Source organism: Mesoplodon densirostris, chromosome 12 (genome assembly GCF_025265405.1).
Source record: "Mesoplodon densirostris isolate mMesDen1 chromosome 12, mMesDen1 primary haplotype, whole genome shotgun sequence".
Classification (NCBI taxonomy): Eukaryota; Metazoa; Chordata; class Mammalia; order Artiodactyla; family Ziphiidae; genus Mesoplodon; species Mesoplodon densirostris.
Window position 1 is genome coordinate 69,172,989 of NC_082672.1, and position 15,789 is coordinate 69,188,777.

The following is a 15,789-nucleotide window of genomic DNA, read 5'->3' on the forward strand; positions in this document are numbered from 1 at the left end:
GACCGCCTGGAGGGGTGGGATGGGGAGGGTGGGAGGGAGGGAGATGCATGAGGGAAGGGATGTGGGAACAGATGTATATGTATGACTGATTCACTTTGTTATAAAGCAGAAACTAATAAAAATATATATATAATTTAAAAAAAGTAAGTGATATACGCATGTTGTTCACTAACAAGACATTAGTAGGAAAAATACATAGAACTAGTAGTAGTGAATATGGCCAGCCCCACTATAGTAGGCAAGTTTTCTTCTTTCTTCCTTCATGTCCAACTCCCTCTTCTCACTTCATACCCAATGTCAAATATGTATATGACCAGGCTATACCTGATTTTCCCATGGGATTGAACAACCTCAGATGATTGCCAGTCCAATTACCAACCCCAGATGATTATAAAAAAGTGTGTATAACTGAAATAACTTGCTGTACATTTGACACTAACACAACATTGTTAATTAACTATCCTTCAATTAAAAAATTTTTTTAATTAAACATTTTGTAAAAAGAGGAGCAACTGAGAAGTTATTTTTTAACAAATTAAAATACTTCAAACCTACCCTAAAAAATAAGCAAAAACAGATCTACAATCCATATTTCCCAAATTCCTGATATCCTTCTTTCTGCCATAATATGACATTAATGTATCCTGCCAGTGACCCAAGTGTGGGCTAATAGTATTGCTTTATAACTAGAAGGACTTTAATCAAACTGAATATGCAGTAAATGAATCTCACATTTATGAAACCAGAGTGTTTACAAAATGACTTGTCATGCTCAGTGGAACAACTTGAGGACGGCAGATTCTTAGTCTCTCTAAATGTCTTTCTGTGATTTAATTAAAGTTTTGTATGCTAAAACTGTGGGAAACTTTATATGAGAAAGAACAAAATTATACTAGTGGTTGTGGAGGAAATGTTTTTCAATATTAGAAAAGATATGAAGCTTATCTAATTGCCCATCATGTTGTCAGAGACACATTGCAAATATATACTTAAGGATGAGATGTTTCTTTCTTTCCTTCCTCTCAGGTCTTTTTACACTTCAGTTTTATTTAATATCCAAAGTGAACTCCACTGACATCAATATGCTTCTCAGCACTAAAATCTACAATAACACTTCCTAGATAGTCTCAGGGAAAAACAAATAGACTAACAGAGGAAGACCCAAGGCATCCCAAAGCCCCCACTGAAATGTACAATGATTCAAAGAATAAATACAAAGTTGGTTCTTCAGTGTCTGTATTTTGCTTTTCAGACCAAGCCATTTGGTGACATTTTTGAGCATTACTATGTGGATGCCTGATTGCTACTATTTGTGTTCATATCGGGCCAAAATGTCAAGATATAATCCAGGAAAAAAATTTAAAAAACAGAGTAGAGAACAAAGAGTGGGCAATAAATATATGATTTGAAGATTTGAAGATGACCTCCAATCTGCCTTTTATGTAATTAGGACTTATTTCTTCTTTTATCTAGGCTCTTATCTTAAGTTTCTTGCTTTGGCTGAGTTTAATAGGGAAGAGGACAAAGGGTTGTCTTCTGGGTACCCAATTATGTTACATTTTCAAGATGCTACTGTTTTCTTTTTTTTTTTTTTTTTTTTTAATTTTCATTACGTGGGCCTCTCACTGCTGTGGCCTCTCCCGTTGCAGAGCACAGGCTCCGGACGCGCAGGCTCAGCGGCCATGGCTCACGGGCCCAGCCGCTCCACGGCACGTGGGATCTTCCCGGACTGGGGCACGAACCCACGTCCGCTGCATCGGCAGGCGGACTCTTAACCACTGCGCCACCAGGGAAGCCCACTACTGTTTTCTTTTATCTGAAGTAAATATGAAAGCTAATTTAAGGAAATAAACACTTGTGTAAATTTTAATTAGGAAATATTTCTAATTTAAATATTTCAGGAAACTTTTTTAAAAAGCAAGTCAAGGTGAGGTGAAGGATGAAAGTTGACCCTGAACTATATACCTCATCATTGGGAAAATAAATGCTTTATAGGGTTTTTCTACCTGGGCTGATCTTGGAAACAATTCAGTTAAATATTAATGGATATTGAGGACAGGTAAGGATGGAAAAGAATAGAAGAGATTTCCAGGTGCCCTCTGGGGCAAATGAAGATGACTCACTTGTCCTTTGATGAGAAGTCCAGCAGCTGTCAGGGAAAGGCTTGCTTTCAGAGACACGGGATACAGCTGGTGGTAGAGGTAGATGGATGGACAGGCAGAAGAAAGGTAGACAAGTCAGAAATGCAGTCCTCCGTGGTACCATCATCACCATCTCCATTGGAAGCTGGGGTTGAAACAATCACGTTCTCTGACAGAATCTCCCCTCCAGAATTAGATATGAGCAGACGGAGTGTTGGGGGTCCCCTTTGGAGACAAGAACTTGAAACAGAAATTGAGAGATAAGGAAGCTGGCAATTTCTGTCATGGATGGTGAAAGGGGAATGAAAGTTTCACATAGAGAAACTGACATTCTTGGTTGGGGAGTCCCCTGGTTTAAAGCTGCTTCTTTTGACATTGTCTTGGCCTGGAAAGTTATGAAGAAAAATCAAATCGTTTTGCCCACTTTTCTGAGAAGTATTTGGTGTTCTCAGAAGATTATTGTAATTTGGAGCATTTATGCCTGATCGTAAAGCATTCCTAAGAATGAGGCTTGCCTCTCCTTTTCCCGCCTCCCATTTTCCATTTCCCTTTGACACAGCAGCCCTGAAAGAGAAAAGGAGTCCCCTAGATTTTCATCTCTACTCTCCCTTCTCCAAGTTCTCCTGTTAGAGGATTTGTTGGTGGCTGGAAGGGACGAGGTGGTAGTGGCCAGAATGGGGTGATGTGAGAGCTGTGGCCAGTTTACCTGGGGCTTGACACCTGCTGCTGAATTGAATGCAGGAAGAATTTCGCAGGGTAAGCCGCTCTCCCCACGGAGTAAAACGGTTCATCCAGGGATGCTTCAGTGTAGAACCACTCTCTGAAATCACTTGGCTCCAGCACAGTTTCCCCAGTTAGGTCTCTTCTCCCCGTGTTGGCCCAAAGTCATAGATCCACATTCTCTTCCACTCAACTTGCTTAACTCCCAATACCTTTGTTTAAATGATCTGGTATTTAGCTTTTATCCAAAAACTGATTAAGAGAATGGTTTTGTAAGGCAAACAATTTGAGAGATCTTCGCCCTCTTTCCTAGGCACTCAAATCTCTATCAGCGGATTAAGTTCAGTCCTGGGGAGGCTGTCCACTTGGACCTAATTCCTACACTCTTTCACCTAAATACCTTCTCCAAGAATCATTCTAAGATAACACTTTGATCTTGTCTCTGTTTATGCCCGACCTATCTCTAAAAATAATATGTTTGTTCACAAAAATGATAAATACCAAAAATTAACAAAATGGAAATGAAAATAGAGAACCCATAGATTATGAACAGCCTGGCAGATTATTAAAACCCTTAACCATCACTGAGAAGGAATATCATACCTAGCTTTAAGTTTCCTGGCAGTAAAGGCAAAGGAGGAAATATCTGGAAGGAGGAAGCATACCAGTTATTCATAAGAGATAAAGCTTATCTTTCTATTGAACTGAAAGGAATTTTTTACCCGCACATTGTCTAGGAGGCAGGGTGTGGTTCAATGCATTCAATGCAGTGTTCTCCACCAAAGCTTTACAGACAGTGAAGCAGTGGCTCTCATAAGATCGGTTGTGTAGTAACCTTTGGCAAAAGTACTACAGGGGGCACAGAGAAAAGGGCAGTTTGTTTTGCCAGGGGTTGAAGCAGAGGAACTTTCACCAAGGAGAATGCAACTTTGACACTGAGTGTAATTTTACCAGGTAGAAACAAGAGAATGGGGATTTTCTGAAAGCAAAGGCATAGAGTTGATAACGTTCTGAAAGTCATTTGTATATTTGGTGAAGCATCAAAAGCCTAGTAGTGTTGGAACACATAAGAAACATAAGGAGATAGGGCAGTATAGGACCAGGACACACATCTTGTGTCCCCTGCCTTTGGTGGGTATTGTATGTTTGCATGAACCATGAAACAGTGATACCTATGGCTCTTCCAGCTCAATAGATGATTCCTTTACTACTCCTAAGCCTTTGCTCAACTCAAAAGTCAGACCTGTAATGCTTCCCACATAGACCAGAAGATGTGGGTGACTTTCTGTATACGGGCTCAGTCTAGCAGGTGGGATGGAGGGGCTCTTTTGTTTGTATTCCACAGTCTTTCAAACAAACTCCAGGTTTCCTTTGGTCTATCAAAAGGTCGATGAAGAGTGGGGAGGAGGGCGTCTGTTAATGAAATAAGGTTCCAGGTAGTCAAAGGGAGTCATTCCTCAGCAGAACATGGAGATTCCCAGGGACAGCCTGACTCAAGGTGTTGAAGGGGAAACAAATTGTCTCAACGTCATGTGCCTCTTAAGAGTTTGGGGGCCAAGGCTAAGAAGTTGGGGAGCACTTGGTTTGAAAGTCAGACAGATGTGTTCCATGTGGAGCCTAGTTAGGAGACCACCTTCAGTTAATGACCCCTTGAGACTTAGTAATAGGATGGAGACAGCTCTGTGTCAGATCACCTTCTATGGGCAAGAGAATACATTTAACAGAATTCCTGTGTGGTTTTGAGATACGAGTTGCTTCTGGATTTGCACAGAAATTATTAAGCATTTGAAAGTCACATCTAGTAGACAAGACTGGAAAATATGTCAGCAGATAGAGTTATTAAACCTCCACCCTAGAGCTCCCTCTCCCCTGCACCTAATTTCACAGAAGCAACGAGTGATGCAAGCCTGTAAGCCTAGCCACAAAGAAGGCAAATTCAGCACTCCCACCAAAACATTCTTCGGTTATCCCAAGCTTTAATTCTATGTTCCTTTTGAGGGTTTTCATTTTCAATAGAAAAATCTGAGGCTGGGATTGAAAATTCTGTAACAGCGTACAATCACCATCTAAAAAGGCTGGGCATTGTGACTTGTAAATGACGGCTGTAACAACTTCTCCAGGGTAAAATTCCCACAAATCACTTATTGATGAATCCATTGCCCTGAATGCCTGTTACCATTATAAGATGTTACCAAGAGATATGCTAATTCCTCTCCAGAACATTATTGCTTTATGTTCATTGCGAATGGTGGGAGGGAAAGCTGTGTTCATTTTTAAGATAAAAAAATCCGAAAACTAGACATATAATAATCCTTGTCCTGTAAGTTTCATTCTAAGAGCCACTTGTGCTCAGGATAATAGAGTTTGAAGATATATTCTAACCTGTCAAAGAGAGTTCCAAACCATATGCAAAATATGAACTAGATATGATGAGCTACTTCCTGAATAAAAGTCAGGCATCTTTTGAAGCAGAATGAACATCTTTGGCTCCCTGGTGTTTGAATACAATGCAGCCTTAATTTAATGACTAGCATTTGAATAACATGAAGAAATGAATGTAACCTCCAAATTTATCTATGGGTTGAGCAAAGTTTTGCAATAGGAAAATTCTTCTTCACTATTCATCATTGCTAAGAACTAAAACATCGGATCCAAGCAGTTTGTTTTACAAAAACAAGATTTACTTGGGAGAGTGAGCACTGTGAAGCATTAACTCATGAGTATAAATTAGTTGGCAGTAGATTAGTGATTATTTTCACCATTGGGTTTTCAATTGTTTTATGGCTTTTACTACCTTCTAAAGAGTTTTTGTCCTGTGTTGATGTCTTCAGAGAATGGGAGATCCTGAAAGACAGAGAATCTCCTTATGTACTCTTGTCTCTACTTTCCCTTAACCCCCTAGTGTCTGGCAATGTGACAAGCAAATAGTGGTCAATAGTTAGCTGTTGAACAAAATAATTAATAATTATTAATATTAAATATAAAATAGAGCTAGTTGATTCAAAAATTCAAGGGTGGAACTACAAGAGAGCTTTTTTCTCTTTATCAGGGAAAACAATCAACTTTATTCTGAATTATTTTTATTTAAGCAAAATTATCCCCAGTATAAGGTTAGCTGTCATGGAAAGGAATGGATTGGGATAAAGACCCTATTCCAGCCATAGGTGGCCCATTCTATCACTCTTCAACTATTCTGTGGTTCCCAGATATCTCTATTATATACCATCACTTCCTTCAAACATTTCCAGAAGGAGAGCAAGAACTCTATTCAGTAGGTTGCTTTGTACTTTAATCCAAAAGCCTTGCCTCTGAAAGTATTACTTACCTTATGCAGAAAATCACAGCTATTACTAAAAATCACAGAGATAGAGCCAACTAGGGCTTTGATCTATGATTACTTTGCCTGTAATTGTTACAATGAAAAGAAACACAAAAATTTCACTGGGACATTTCAGTGCACAGCCCATGGTCCAAGGCATCCATGGTAAGCTTGGCATTTGTTGCCCTGTAGCTACCTGAACTATGTTGGCATATTTCCAGGTGAACTTCCTATAGAGTTGAAACACCAGTTGTACAATGCATGCCCAGTTGAGGGAGAACAAGAACCATATTGCTGTATCTTTTAGTTAGGATGGTTTCAATCTAGAAGTGCCAGAAAATTCAACATATTCAACATAAGAAATATGGTGGCATTGGCTGGAATACAGAAGTCCAAAGGTAGGGCAGCTTGAGAAATAGCATAATTTAGTGGATCCAATTTCTTTGGACTTAGGTTTCTGTCTCACTGTATGTTAGTCCCATGCTTAAGATGAAATCAAGGTGGCTGCATCACTTCTGGGCCTTAAATCCATGCAGGGTAGTAACAGAGGAACAAAAATCTGTCCTTTTCTGTGTCCTCTCTTAAGATGGAAAAAATATTTTCCGAAAGTTTTGCAAACATTGTCTCACATCTCACTGTCACATGCCCATCTTGAACCAACCTCTTACTCAGGGATTATGCCATCATGCTCTGTAACTGAGGTCATCCCCCCAGTCACATGACTTCTATACAAAGTGGAGGCATGAAACAGGTATCAAGGAGAAAACCATCATTTTCAACCACATCATCATTGTGCCAGGACTATATAACAACTCTTAAAACAACTCTAAGCTTTTAGATAAAGATGATATCTCTTTCTTTTGAAACTTACCCAAAATAACAAAAAGGATACAAGGACAGGGGCAACAATCCCAAATCACATACTATATAATATCTGCAAAATATTATACAATTGGGATCAAGATAAATAAGGACATTGAAAGATAACACGTACAATACTTCCTCAGATCACTGGCAAAACACGTATGAACTAAAAATAAGTGTCACTTCCGAAAAGGCTCATCCAAGGATGCTGTGGTTAGAAGAGCAAGATCTAACACCTGGGAGTGGCGGCAGGAAAAGCAGGTAATATGATTGAGAGAGGTTAACAGATGTAAGAGCCAAACCACCAAACTGAGGAGACCCAACACACCCATGAATGGAATTTCTGAAGAATGGAACAGAACATGTGACACAGGGAAAAACACTCAACAGTACAATAGAAGAAAACTCTGAAATAGTTGATAGAAATGAATCTACAGATTGAAAGAAAAACCTCAACCCAGAAAAAATGATACAGAATAATCAATACTGAGCTGCATCCCAATAAGATTACTGATCTGCAGCAACGACAGCCACAACAACAATGAATTTTAATTTTATCCCAAAAGTAGAAAAATAAGTTTCCAGAGGCAGAAATAATTCAGTTGACCCCAGAGACTTCTCCTCAGTAGTGATTAATGTAAATAGCCGATCAGTGCCTGTAAACTTCTAAAGGAGATAAAGTATAGTCAAGAATTGGAGGAGGTTGAGAGGAAGTGGGGCTTTTCTTTGGATTGAATGCTATCAGGAAGTAGGAAGTAGCAGTAACTTTGGGGTTGGGCACCTAATAATTCTTTTCTTTTAATTTTTATTGGAGTACAGTTGCTTTACAATGTTGTGTTAGTTTCTACTGTACAGCAAAAGGAATCAACAATACATATATCCCCTCTTTTTTGGATTTCCTTCCCATTTAGGTCACCACAGAGCACTGAGTAGAGTTCCCAGTGCTATACAGTAAGTTCTCATTAGTTATCTATTTTATACATCGTATCAATAGTGTATATATATCAATCCCCATCTCCCAGTTCCTCCCACCCCCCACTTCCCCCTTAGTATCCATACATTTGTTCTCTATGTCTGTGTTTCTATTTCTGCTTTGCAAATAAGATCATCTGTACCATTTTTCTAGATGGGTTAATATACAATATTTGTGTTTTCTCTTTCTGACTTACTTCATTCTGTATGACAGTCTCTAGGTCCATCCACGTCTCTACAGATGACTCAGTTTCGTTCCTTTTTATGCCTGAGTAATATTCCACTGTATATATGTACCACATCTTCTTTATCCATTCCTCTGTTGATGAACATTTAGGTTGCTTTCATGTCCTGGCTATTGTAAACAGTGTTGCAATGAACATTGGGGTGCAGGTGTCTGTTTCAACTATGGGATATATGCCCAGTAGTGGGATTGCTGGGTCATATGGTAGTTTTTAGTTTTTAAGGAACTGTCCTCCATAGTGGCTGTATCAATTTACATTCCCACCAACAGTGCATGCATGTTCCCTTTTCTCCACACTCTCTCCAAGCATTTATTGTTTGTAGATTTTTTTAAATATAAATTTATTTATTTATTTATTTTTGGCTAAATTGGGTCTTCATTTCTGCACACAGGCTTTTCTTTTTGCATCAAGCAGGGGCTACTTTTCATTGTGGTGCATGGGCTTCTCATTGTAGTGGCTTCTCTTGCTGTGGAGCACGGGCTGTAGGTGCGCGGGCTTCAGTAGTTGTGGCGCACGGGCTTAGTTGCTCCGCGGCATGTGGAATCTTTCCAGATCAGGGCTTGAACCCGTTTTCCCTGCATTGGCAGGCGGATTCTTAACTACTGCACCACCAGGGAAGTCCTGTTCATAGATTTTTTGATGATGGCCATCCTGACCAGTGTGAGGTGATACCTCATTGTAGTTTGGATTTGCATTTCTCTAAAAATTAGTGAAGGTGAGAAGAATGAAGCAAGGCTAACGCTGTGATTGGTAAATAATCAGCAGTCACTCTTGTTTTACAGAATAGGTGGATGTTTGATCATTTTTGTGGTTTGGACAATGTCCATGTTTTTGTCTGAAAATGTTTTCTATGAAGTTGTTTATATTCAGTAGCAGAATGCCATAGCCTAGTTGTGAGTGCCAAGCCAGGTCCCGGGGATCAGGGGCTGCCATCCTCCTACTTTACAGTCTGTAGCAGGGAGTTGTGTTGTGAATATGAATGTCTATGGATTGTATCTTGGAAATTCTGGTATTCCTTAGGAACTTGCAAATAAAATTGATAATTTATAAGTTGCTATAACGGGCAAAGGTGATTCCAAGATTTATTATGCTATGTGTCTGCCATTTTACTTTTGTGACTGTGGGATTTATGCTGACCTAGTTACAAAAATTATAGTAGTAGTAATAATAACACCTGCCATTTATTGTCTCTAGTATGTGCCAGAGAGCCCACTAAGTGATCTATACTTGGGTCTCTTTTACTTCTCTCAAAAGCCAGTGAGGTAGGTATAATTATAGATAATTATAAGCTTGGAGAGTGTGTATAACTTCCCCAAGGTCACACACAAAATAAGTGGCAGAGACACAATACCTTTCCATGTCTCTCTAACCTCAAATCCCATATCATTTCTGTTGATAAATGTTAATAAGGTTTCAGAAGCTTGTTATTTTCTATTATCCGTAGAGAACAGGAAATACTAAAAGCAACAGCAACAGCAGTGGCAATAATAGCATAGGAAGTAAATTTTTGTTAAAATTTTTTTGAGACTGCCTCCTTCTCCAAGATAGGGTTTCTTTGGTTTTTTTAACCTCAAGTTTATTGGATTACTTGATATTTCCATAATGACTTTCATCATCTTGTTCTTTCAGCTGATCCCAACTAATTGCTTTAGAATGACTTTCTTCTTTTCTAGATTTCTAGTCCCACTGGTGGGTAAAATTTAGGAAATATATTTCTCCAAAGCCCAGTGAGGAACCCATCTATGATGATATCAACCACAGATGATCACAAAGAAAGAAGCTCCTGACCTCGGTAGCATCAGACAACCCCCCTCTGCTGGTCCCTTTTGGTAATGGGCTGAGGAACTGGGACATCAGGGCAAAATACGGTGACATTTTTGGCTGACAATTCCTTTAGAAGATCTTCCTTTTTTAAGTTGTCCTTGAACTAGAACATCGCATGGAAGGTGCCATCTGGCCAGTAAAATTTCCCAAGACTTAACTCACCGAGGAAGCTTTATCTTTTATAAAAGTTTACCCAGGTTCTCATAAAGGATCATGACTACTAAGTGACAGATTAGTCTTTAAAATTGCAACACTTTCCCACACCATCTCCCCTGGGTTATACGTCTCTGAATGCCCACTTTCCCACACTACCTTCCCTTGTTGATCATGTCTGATTGCCCTCTAGGATGTTGAGAAAATGGCAAAGGAGAGATAAGGGGCTATATCGGTTTAGGGATTATAGTGAAAGGGGAACCAGGCTTGGGAGATCTCAGCCTTGCTAGTGTCTGTTTTAACCTCAGGGAAACCCATCATTTCCAGGAGAAGGTACTCCAGGCTGCAGAGAAGGAGATGATTGACTCCCAGCCAATGTCTGAATGAGTGCTTTGATTTGAATAGAGAAGAATAAAGAAAAAGAATGGGACATGAGCTGTCTCAAGACATTGTGTGAGCCAATCAACAGGAACAAATAATTATTAGTATTTATTTAATTGATGCCTAGAGTTTTTACAGAGAGGAAACATTTGGGGCCTTTTTTTTTTTTTTTTTTTGGTCAAATGTTTAATCCAGCTATCTCCTAACCCTCTGCGTGTCCATGATGGCATTTCTTTCTAAGGCCTGGATAGCCATGGCTCCACTCTCGATTTATTTTACTGCAGACGTCCAGCCCTTTACAAGGCTTCCCTCACTGGTTATTTCTAGAACCTACAAGGAATGCTTGCAAGTGCTACAAACCTGTCCCAGCTGTACCTTATTATAGAGCTCTCCCTCAGTCCTCCAAAGCATGGCTTCGACCAGATGATTATGTTTAACCAAATCTTATTGCTGGTTTAGAAATCTCAGAAGGGAATTCAAGTACAGAAAACTTAAAAATTGATATAAAACTAGATTTGGGGGCTTCCCTGGTGGCGCAGTGGTTGAGAATCTGCCTGCCAATGCAGGGGACATGGGTTCGAGTCCTGGTCTGGGAAGATCCCACGTGCCACGGAACAACGAGGCCCACGAGTCACAATTACCTAGCCTGCGCGTCTGGAGCCTGTGCTCCGCAACAAGAGAGGCCGTGATAGTGAGAGGCCCGTGCACCACGATGAAGAGTGGCCCCCGCTTGCCACAACTAGAGAAAGCCCTCGCACAGAAACGAAGACCCAACACAGCCATAAATAAATAAATTAATTAAAACAACAACAAGAACAACAACAAAAACTAGATTTTGCCTAAGGTCTCCAGATTATGCCCCTGTAGGGGCCTGTATTGGTGTCTCTCTCCTTAGCCCATGACCTCTCTCCAGGTGCCAGTGCCAACCTGAATTTCCTTTCTCACCCAATCCAAGCCCTCAACCCCTCAGAAGCTTCCTCTCACCCCCAGGCTCAGAGCAGTGTCTGCTGGAATATAATTCCTGTCGTAAGGGGACAAACTTGTCATTGGGATATGGAACTCAGACCCCTGACTTAAAAGAAAAATTTTTTGTGCTCATCTTTGCTTAACCATTAGCTAAAATAGATGTTTTCCTAATACAAAAAAAGGACAATTTTCTCTTAAAGTTGAACGCATATCTCTGCTTCTAGTTGAAGTTTTGGACTTTTATCCCCCATTCTGTCAAAAAATATGGAGAGTCCAGTGTCAGGTACAACATCCTGTAAAATGAGGCATAGACAATATATTGTCAACATTACCATATAAGTTATCATCTCCATCGTTAAGACAAAAGGCAGTTGATCCTATCAAATTTTCTTTAAAAAAATGTTGTTGGTTGCATTTTTCCCAATATTCTCCTTTCTGGAAAGAAAAATCTTCATGGGAGATCCTTTGGACCAGAATGTCAGATTTCTGACATTATTATGGAATTATATCAATAAGTTAATGTACAATTTAATAACATAAAGGCACTTTTTCTTCCTAGTGAAAAAAACTGAAGCATACTTTCAACCATTCTTAATCACACAGTGGAAGGCTGTGTGTGCTCCCACTCCCACTTCAGAAGAACTGGGATCCAGTTGTGCCCCCTCAGTGAAATTAGCATCACTTGAAGCCATGGTCTAGTGTTTAAAATTCTTACCTCAAAAATTTCTTTTGTTACCCAGCCTCTTCTGACCCCTCCATTTTCCAGAAGACTTTAAATTATTATTATTATTATTATTATTATTATTATTATTATTATTATTTGCGGTATGTGGGCCTCTCACTGTTGTGGCCTCTCCCATTGCGGAGCACAGGCTCCGGACGCACAGGCTCAGCGGCCATGGCTCACGGGCCCAGCCGCTCCGCGGCATGTGGGATCTTCCCGGACTGGGGCACGAACCCATGTCCCCTGCATCGGTAGGCGGACTCTCAACCACTGCGCCACCAGGGAAGCCCTCCTTTAAATTATTAAGTGATTATCTCTGTACCTCATGTTTCTTTTACTGCTTTATGAAATGAACTTGGAATTCGGTTTTGCCAATTTCATTCAGTGTGGCAGTGTTTATAATTGACGTCAATGGCTTCTTGGCCATCTGTAGTTCTTTTCTCATGCTCCTAGGTTCCATTTCCCTTGTTGAGAAGGTCACTTCTTTCTATTTATGTGACTCCTTTTTACACACACCCTGTCCTTTCTCTGTAGGACTTTGCATCTTGACCTAGTCCCTTACCCATGATAGCCTCCTGACTATTCACATGTAATCCCTTTCCTCTTTTTTTCTGAAATCCTCCCACCTTCACCCTGCTCTCATGGCCACCTTGCACTGCTCATTTTAGCTTTTCTGATAGCTGACAGAGTCAATGTACCAGTCTGAAATTTGTCTCTAGCAGTTTAGCATCTGGAGTCACAACGTTTAACCTTTTGAAGTGATGGAGAAGTTTTACTCTATTTGCATTAACATACTACAGCATGGCTTCTGTGAGGTGTCACCCAATTTCTAACCTAAAAGTACAGTTAGCTGCATGATCTCATTGGTTTCCACGGGTTTGCCTATTAAATTTTGCCTTCCTCCTTTGAAACATCGCTCCTATTCACGTTCGGAATGCCTGCTTATCTTATTGCCATCTTTAATGTAGCATGCTCATAAATTGGTTGTACGTAGGAAGGGATCTGGGTTTGAGGTCAGCAAAACCAGAGTTAACAATCTATCCCTTAACACTCACATAGTATTGGGTAAGTTCTTCAACCTTCACTAAGCCTTAGCTTTCTCATATTTAAAAGGAGACTAATAATGACCTCACCCAGATGTTATAAGGATTCATTGAGATCATGAGTCTGGACGTAAACTCCTTGGACCTGTTGATTCACCATATGTTCACATGGAAGGAGGGAAATTAGGCAAGTGATGCTGAAGCACTTTTAGGTAAAACTGGAGTATGTGCACAAAGTATATGTTATACAATCAGATCTTTGTCGTCCCATTATCCTCCCATCCACTGCATTTGAGAAAGCTCTAATACCTTACTTATCTGAACATAATAACTCTAGTGTTTCTGTAAAAGCAGAAATTAGGGGCAGCATTCTAGTATGGTGGGGGGATAAGGAAAGCTACATTTGCATACTTTGGAAGTCTTCTATTTTTCATATCACAGAATTGATGAGACTGTGAAGTTTATGAGGATCTTAAAGTCCCACTGAACCCCTCCCCACCCCGAGTCTTGCCCTGGTTCTGCCACTGGTTGGGTAGAAAAGAGGTCTTCACCTCTACTTTGTGAAGACAGCCATTAAACAGACCACCCAAGGCAGCCCTTGGACATGGCAGCCAAAAGAATGCATTATGTTTGCACTTGCTAAGTGTGTAGGAAACCGTTCCCTGTGAACACAGGGAAATGGAGAAGCACACAAAGAATTTTGAGTAAGACAATTTCCCATTTTAAGCCTCATTATATGAGAATATTCATCTCTAGAGAGCAGCAGCATACCCAATCTTCAGCTTTCTTGGAGTTTGTAATGCTCTTCCTACCAAAAAGTCTTCACGTAGCATTAAGAATAATGTAGCATTCAGAATAGATTCTTCTCTCTCAGCTTGAACCACAAATTCCAATCATGTTCAGATCCGAAAGGCATCATCATTACCATAATTTGCAAGAATGATCATTTTTACACACCCTCTGGGTACCAAGTACTGTGTTAGCTACACAGACACGAAGATTATATCATGCAGTTGGAGTCCTCAAGGAGTTTCTATTTTAGGTGGAGTGCTAAGAAACATGTAAAAGAAGAAATAAAGAAAAGAGCATAAATTCAATGTAAGCAGATCAATACAGACGATTAGAGGCCGTAGAGCTCCTTGTTGGGGTGGTGGTTGTAGCACAGGATGCTAATTCCTCCTCTCCTCCCCCCAGTGCTCTCTGCACCTTCCACCCCCTATTTCACCTTCTTCCGTTTAGAAATACGATTCTGAATTTTAACTGGGATCAGACTCCCAGCGTCCCTTGCAGCTAAGCGCGCCCATGTGACGAAGGGCACCCAATGAGATGTGAGTGGTAAATGGTGTGTGCAACTTCCAGGTCACACCCTCCAAAGGAAGCTGCTTTATCCTCAACTTTCTCTTTTGCCTTTACTGTAGTCTGGAACTGTGCCTTTTGCCCTTCCTGAAGCTCTCACCACGGGAATGAGTAGAGCAACAAGATGGACAATCTCCAAATCAACTCATAGGCAACTGCCCACCTGCCTCTAGATTATTACATAGGAGAGGAAAATAAACCTCTTATTTAGTTGTTAAATGCTTCGGTCTCTTTAATATGGGGGCTTAATATGTACAGTGTAAACGGGAAGCTTCGTGATGGAATGGCTTAAAGGGTGGCTAAGATTTAGATTAAAGAGAAGTGAAAATGAGCGATGGAGGAAGAAAGAAAATGAAAGTTCCCATCCGAAGAAGAAGAATAAGGACCAAGCTGCGGATGTAGCACACGACACGCTTGAGGGGGGAGTTGACAGATTGATCTTGTTGAAGCTAAAGATACACTTATAGGAGGAATCAAAGACAAAGTTCCAGTTGCATTTTGGGCTGGATTGTGGGAGCACTTGAATAACTAAAATTAAATTCTTCATGTAGGAAAAGGGACCAGTGTTTTAATAGAAAACCTGTCTGAAGGGCACTGAATGGCCAGAGACAGCTGGGAGAGATAATCCCCTAGGAGGGTTAGGGAAAGGTGAGTCTGAACTTGGATGAAAAGGAAGAACAGATTCTAGGGAGACATTTACTGGCCTTGGAGACTATTTGGATATGTAGAGGTGAGGTTTTGAGACTGAATGACTGGAAGATAGTGATATCACAGAGGAGGTACTTTAAAAAAATATGTATATAAAGAAAACTTCAATTTCTGAAGATAATAGCAGTGCATCCATGAGGAAATATCCAACAGCAGAAATACAAAATTAAAGCACTGGGGATCTGTTCAGGTTGGAGATATATAATTAGAGGCATCCAAAAGAGAAATAAGGAAACTAAGATATTAAGCCATAAGAAAGGGGATGACAGGGAGGTAGATGGAAAGCGGTGTTACTGAAGGTCAAAGGAGATTTTTGATAAAATAGGGACTAATTAACATGGAGTAGGTGAGAGGGAAGGTAACGATAGAGAGA